This window comes from Dipodomys merriami, unplaced genomic scaffold (genome assembly GCF_024711535.1).
Source record: "Dipodomys merriami isolate MVZ:Mamm:240054 unplaced genomic scaffold, mDipMer1.0.p SCAF_100, whole genome shotgun sequence".
In the NCBI taxonomy this organism is placed as follows: domain Eukaryota; kingdom Metazoa; phylum Chordata; class Mammalia; order Rodentia; family Heteromyidae; genus Dipodomys; species Dipodomys merriami.
The window spans coordinates 2893014-2898933 of NW_027202272.1; the positions used below are offsets into that span (position 1 = coordinate 2893014).

General features: G+C 36.4%; 1 non-coding gene across 1 annotated transcript; it reads left to right on the plus strand.

The window, feature by feature from the left end:
- Positions 1-2146: 2146 nt before the first annotated feature.
- On the plus strand, positions 2147-2256 carry LOC138806882 (U6 spliceosomal RNA). The gene has a single exon (XR_011365995.1). It is a non-coding gene; the product is annotated as a U6 spliceosomal RNA (small nuclear RNA).
- The last annotated feature ends 3664 nt before the right edge of the window (positions 2257-5920 follow it).

Genomic DNA, 5920 nt, shown 5'->3' on the forward strand with positions numbered 1-5920 from the left:
GCATTCCCTTTGTGGTCTCCCTGACTTCCTTCAGCTCTTTTTTAATGGCTCCCATGAATGCCTTTAGTGATCTTTGTGTATTCTCATCCTGCTCTCTCAATTCCTGTATTACTCTTTGCTTAGCTTCCTGATGTTCATGCCATCCTGTTGTTCACTTTGCGTGTTCTCAGCCTGGTCACGCCTTTCCTTCCTTTCTCTTTGAGTATTCTCTATCTGCTCACGCAAATCCTGTATCATTTTTTTGAGTACCTTCCTCACGCTCATGATATTCCTGTATAAATCTTCGGATTGCCTCTTTTCTCTCCCTATCACACTAATACATAGTCCTTTGTAGGTTTTCAATCTTTTCCTGCATTGACCTTTTGTTTGCCTTCTCTCTTTACCTATCATGCTCATACAGAGTCCTTTGTATGTTTTCAATATTTTCATTTATCATGTTTGCCAGCATTGCACTTTTCCTTTATCTGTTCTGTCTCCTGATTATCATGAGTGGGAGTGAAGATACCCGGACTTGCCATTTTTCTTGTGTTTTTCCAACTTACTCTGCCCATTTGGGATGAAAATAACAACAGTTTTTTTGCTAGAACGCTTTCTTAAGGAAAGGATCACCCAAAGTCTGTATTTGCACAGTCAATATTCTGCAGATACAATCTAGTTCAACAGATACATCTATTCAACATTAAACAACTATATATTAATCGGCTGCGAAGAATTTGGTAAACCAGAAATTATTAGGTTTAGGGAGAGATTTGGGTAAACAATAGGAATAGAGTGATGTGGGAAGGTACAGGGAGAGTTAACTGAGTCCTAATCTCAAAGTAGGAAATAAGTTGGATAGGATGAAAGTAGAGAGAGAGAAAAAAAGAAGAAAGAGAAAGGGAAAAAAAGTGACCAAAATGTAGAAAAGTAAAAATTAAAAATATGATGCAGAAAGGAATACAAACTATTCAGAGAAGAACGTGAATATAATGAGAGACGGGGAGGAATATAAAGGAGATGTGAAAAATTTAAAAATAAAAATACTTAAAATATTATATAGGTATAAAGAGGTAGTGGTAATATTAAGGAATTTAAGTCTAAAAGGTTTTGAATTGAGTAATGAATTTGTGGATTAAGTGTGTACACAATGGGGGATAAGGTCTACTAATCGACTACGGGTTTATCTGAGGATGTTCAGAACAACAATTAAGTCACATAAAGAAGAACAAAAGAGAAGAAAAGGTGAAAAGGATAAGAAAAAAGAAGAAAAGATCAGAAGTTCAGTAGAGCTAAACAAAAAACAAAAAGAATTTTTTAAAAGAAAAAGAAAAGAAAGAAATATGCACACACACATATACTCCTAAAATAAAAATTATAAGAGAAAAAAAGTTACTAGAAAAAATTTTTTTCAAAAAATGTAAAAATTAAAAAAAAGTTTCCAAAAACATTTTTTTATAAATGGTACCAAAAAAAAAAAAGAAAAAGAAAAACAAAATTTTTGTGAGGGGTAGGAAAAATCATGTATCTCCCTTGTGTCCATAACCAGCCTCAGGTTGGAGTCTCTGGTCTTTTTGTGGTGTTTGATTTTCCTGTGGCTTGGTTGGTTTCTTAAGTCAGTTTGTTTGAACAGGCAGAAAGATGCTCTGCTTTACCCAGGATTTTGTGATCCTCCTCCCAGGTTAGTTCAATGGAAGGGAGATCTGCTTTGAGTATCACAAAAGAGGGAGACGGCTTTTTCCTCAAGTTTGGAGATGCTGTGATGAGGCTAGGTTCTGGGTAGTGTTGAAGCCTTTCAGCAAACAGTAGCTTTTCCCAGGGGCTAGTTTGTGATAAACTCACAGAGCCCAGCCTGGAGTCACTCTCAGGGTTTCTGTTTACTGAATTTCAATTGATTGTCATGGCTGCTAAAGGAGGGGCAGCCTCTGGCTCTGATTACCCAGTGAAGAAAGCCACTCCTGGGGCTAGCGCCTGAGCTGGGTGACTTTTCCCTGGGTGGAGCTCAGTCTGGCAGGTCAGCTTAGATTCTTGTGACCTACTAAATGACTCTAGTTTTCATCCAAGGCTTAAGTTGGAGCTAGCAGCTCCACCGAGCATTGTCAGTATCCAAGATGGAGATCTCCAGTACTGGAGGGTGAGGGATGGCCTTCCCTCCTCTGCTCCCTGACAAGTATTGAGGAAGCATTATATACACTAAATTTGGAATGATACGGAGAAGATTAACATGGCCCCTGCTTAAGGATGACAGGCAAATTCCTGTCATTCCATTGCCTAATTTGTTAGGAAGTGGAAAGACTTGGGAAATAGATTATGAAGTGTAATAAGCCAAGTCCAAACAAACATAAGTCCCATGGTTTCCCTAATTTTCAATAACTAATATATGTCTGGGATAAGCAGAAAAGGTCAAAAGCTATGTACATATGACCAGAAAAGATTATGTTAAGGTAAATGAACTGAAGTTAGTGACACAAGTGTTTTTTTCTTTCTTGCTACTGTTTCTCACATACGTATAACGTTCAGTATGGTTTTTTTTTGTTTCTTTATATGTTCGGACCCCATGTTAAATCACTTATTTTCACTGTATTTGAAGTTGGTGCACCTACATCTTGTATATAGTCTCTTCAAATTTTTGGATGGGAAGGAGAAAAAGAAAATGCTTAAATAGGAATACAGGTTCACCCATTGTAACAATGAGATGCACAAGACACTAGGTTGTAAAATGAACTTTACAATTGAGGCGGGGGAAGGGAGGAGGTGAGTGGACTTGTGGAGGTGGAAGGGAAGGGATAGTAGGGGAATAATAAAGGAGGAGTTAACAATGCTTGTTAGGAAATGTAGTCATTGCCTTGCTTATGTAAGTGTGACCCTTCTGTACAGTAATTTTGCAATTGAAAGACCCCAGACTCACTGGGATACTTTCTCAACGGGAGGGCACCCCAGAAACCAAGACTCCAAACCAGCAGATGCAACAAGCAAGAGGAGTTTATTTGGCATTTGTGCAAATGGACTCTCTGCCCCAGGCAATCAGAGCGCCCTGAGCAGCAGTTACAGGCATTTTTAAAGGCAAAAACCACAAATTAGCATAAAACACTCTTTGTAAAACAATTGTCTCATGGTTGGTCTAAGGGGGAGTTTACATGGTTACAGGCCTATGATTGGTTGACATTTGGCTTAGCTTGTGGTCTTGCCAGGTGGTCATTGTCAAGGTCCATCCCGGGGTTTGTTGAACTGAACTGGAACTGAAAAACATAAACTAAAACTGAAAAACATGTACTATCTGTAACCTTTGACCTTGTCCTGGGGTGGGCTGCCATCCGGACATCTGGGACGGCCGATATCCGGATATCTGGGCCTCGAGACTCTGCCCAGTTTTATTTCCCAGTGAAGGGGGTCTGAATGCAAGCATATTTACAGAAGCAAAATCAGCAGTTAGCAAGTTAGTAATGGTAATGGTAAAGTGAGGTTTTTAATTTTTAATCTTTCAGCAATGAAAACATATAAAAATGTTCTGAGATGGAAGAGTTTATTTCCTTTATTTTACTCATAATATTGTTAAGAAATTAATGCAAAACACTAATATGAAGGTATTTTGAATAAATGTGTGTGTGCCCACGCACTTGCATGTGTGTTGGCATGCTCAGAGTTTGAAATCAGGGCTTCAAAGTCTTTCTAGGCCTTTTTGCTCTATTGGTGAGCTACTAAATGAGCTACATCTCCATTCCTGGCCCTTTGATAGTTCATTAAAAGTCTTGAAAAATAATCTCATGAATTTATTTTGCCCTGATAGGCTTCCAACTGTTATCCACAGATCTCAGGCTCCTGAGTAGATATCCCCAGTAGTTAGGATTACAGGCATGATAAACCAGCAAAAGGCTTTAAGAATAACGTATAAAGTAGAAGAAAATTTACTTCACAGGGGCCTGTTTTATCATCTCCTACATTTAAAACATTTTGGATTGATTATATGTGAATTTATTTCGTTTTAGAATTCTTAAAAGACAGTAAGTTTTAATATTTAAAAGTTTTAGTACTTTTTAAAAAGGATACCGGAACTGTGGGACAGAAGAAATATGCCTCTCTTTGTACCTCAATTTATAAGTTCTGTGCATGATAACCCAATGTGACCAAGACATTGTATGCTATTATTTCTTGGACAATATGAATATTGAATTGAGGGTGTCATAGAATGAAGAGATTTTATCTACCTTTTGTGTATTGCTGAAAGACTTTTGGAAACTTTGACTCATTTTCTTCCTCACTCTGTGTGTCTTTGGGCCATACACTTACTGCCTTTAATTACAATTTTTCCCAACACTAAAATGGTAATAACATTAGCATTATAGCAAATGTTATCTGAAAAATTAAAGGAAATAACACTTGTGAAATACTTAATATAAACTTCTATGGATGAGCTTTGAGTTTAGCCAGCAGTCTTTTTTAAATACTAAATAAAATGTGATAAGTAGTACAGTAAACATTACATGTAGTGAGCAACCAGAACTAATATCTATTGACCATGCTCTGCTTCCAAGCAAGCCAGTGGGATAATTTCTCATGCTGTAAATCAAACTGGTTATCTTATGTCTTGTTAGAGTAAAAATACCAGAGACAGAACGATGAAGTTATGTTGTAGACTGAGATGAAATCGATATGAAAATGTGTAAAACTGATAAAACATAAAAGTATCTGAGCAGTATATTGTGTTTTACAACAATTAAGTTACATCGCAAAGATAAAGAAGACCTAGAAGAATGAATTCTTTTTTTGTTGTCCTATCATAGGTTCTTAGATGGATGAGCTCTTTCCTCATTCTTATACAGGCATCATCTGATGAGAGGAACTGTATTTTTTGTTTGCTTCCTTCCATTTATTCTTCAGTTTGAAATTTGAACCATTGGGACTGAAAGAAACCAAGGGAAATTAGATAAACAGGCTGTGGAAAAAACAATCAAAGTAAATTGAATGAACTACAGCCTTGTAAAAGGTCTAAATAAATTGAGATATATAGTCACAAGTGTAAACAGAAAATGATTTAAGCAATACCATCTTATTGAAAATTGAAAAATGTTAGGAGTTGCTACATTTTTTTCTTTTCTACCTTTAATTAATTATTGATCTGGTTTAAAGAGCTTAAAGATGAGATTAACAAGAAACTGGATTAAAAATGGACAAAAGGCTGAATAGACAAGTTCTCCATACAGCCCTGAAAATCGCCTGTGGGTTTACAAAGTTGTGTTTAATACAACTGCTATGCTGGCTTAATGCTTTCTGAGTAGAAGTCATTCGATAAATATAATTCAAAATTACTATGATACTACTTCATAACTATTATAACTCATAAAAAATCAATGGAACCAGTTGTGGTGGTAAAGGCTTGTAATTCCAAGCATTTAGGAGGTTGGATTTAAGTCTAACGCCAGTTTGTATTACTGCAAATAGTATAAACCTGCCCTTTATTACCTTTGAACAAAAGGTAATAATGTTGGTGAGTGGGGAGAAAAGGAAATTTTCTACACTCTTGGTTAGTATTCTCACTGTAGAAAGTAGTATGCAGGTTTCTAAAGAAATTCAAAGTTGAAATATCATCTGACCCACCAATCATGTGATTATTTCTCACTGGGTAATTCGTAAATATATCTATAGTTAATTCTTATTCAAAACAGCCAAGATATAAGTCAAAGTTCAGTGTTCAACTACATACTAATAAAGCAAATGTGGTACATGCACAAATATCTTTATGTTTCATCCTTAAAATAGCAAGAGACTTTTCCCATTAGCCACAACTTACAATGACCTGAAAGTTGTATTCTAAATGAAGAAAAATGTTGTGTTCTGATCTTTGTAAACACACACACACACACACACACACACACACACATACACACACACACACACACACACACACACACACACACACACACACTCACACACCCCTCAAACATTA